Below are 1,166 nucleotides of genomic sequence, written 5' to 3'. Positions count from 1 at the left end.
ACCCTCCAAATTCAACCAGTTTAACGAGTATTTATGATTATAGAAAAGGTATTATGTATGTTAACAATGATTGCATAACATGTCTGCATAAACAGTCAACCCATTTAATTATACTGAATAACTGACCCACACAAAAGTTTATATCACTTGATCACTGATACAGCAAATGTCATCATATAAAAACACGAAGTTCATCTTAAATAATTAATATGAAGTACGAAAAATAGTGGCCAACTTAGGTATTTTGGATCTCCTTAAATAAAAATCACCCAGTCAAACCTATTTGTTCGCTAGGAGCGGTTTCACTCAGTATTCACGAAATCAATCCTATTTTAGACAAAAACCGATGTAATTCTTAATAATTCATGTTATTTACTTATTTATGCAAATTAGAGAAGTCAATTGACAAACTTCTAAAAAACGGCCTTTTTGTAACGAAGAATTATTCTGTCAAGTCAACAAATCTGTCTGTCATTTTAATAACATGTTAAATTATGTCACTCGATGCAAATTAATAACTTTTCTGCACAAATTATGATAACAGATGTACATGTGACTTGTAAACTATATCTCTTTTTAGTAGTTCTTTGACAATGTTATAAATACAAGCAGCAAGAACGGTCGAAAGGCAGTCGGAATGTCACTTTGGTAAAGTGTGTTTGTGTGTTATTGTTTGAGGTGGATAAACAATGCAAAGAACATGTAAAGGAAGTACTACTTTGTGTTGTGTCATGGTCTTTGGTGGACAGTGGAATTAAGATGGCCACCAGAGTAATAAATATTTGAAGTTTACATATTTGTTGGTTTCGCTCGTTCTTTATCAACAAAAAGCACATAAAAAACACGGGACCTCATGTTTTTAACCCTAGACAACCAGATTGAGAGCCAGCATCAGCATCGAGACACAGCAGCGATCCAGCAAGTAGCAGTGATTACCACAACACAATGCATTTTAATGGCGCCAACTTAACATCAAGTGCTAACAAGCTCCGTAAATGGGAGTAAAATAGTGCGATTATAGCAATTAGCAATATCTACGACCAGGCGACCATTACAACCGGCGTGTTGGGGAGCGTCCTCTCCAGCGGCTAGCTTGCGGCGATTGTGACCTACGTTATCCTGCACCCACACCTTCTTGTTCATCTTTGCCTTCCGGGAGTTGGCGT

Source organism: Schistocerca cancellata, chromosome 4 (assembly GCF_023864275.1).
Source record: "Schistocerca cancellata isolate TAMUIC-IGC-003103 chromosome 4, iqSchCanc2.1, whole genome shotgun sequence".
Lineage (NCBI taxonomy): Eukaryota > Metazoa > Arthropoda > Insecta > Orthoptera > Acrididae > Schistocerca > Schistocerca cancellata.
Note: the sequence above shows the minus strand (reverse complement) of the source record.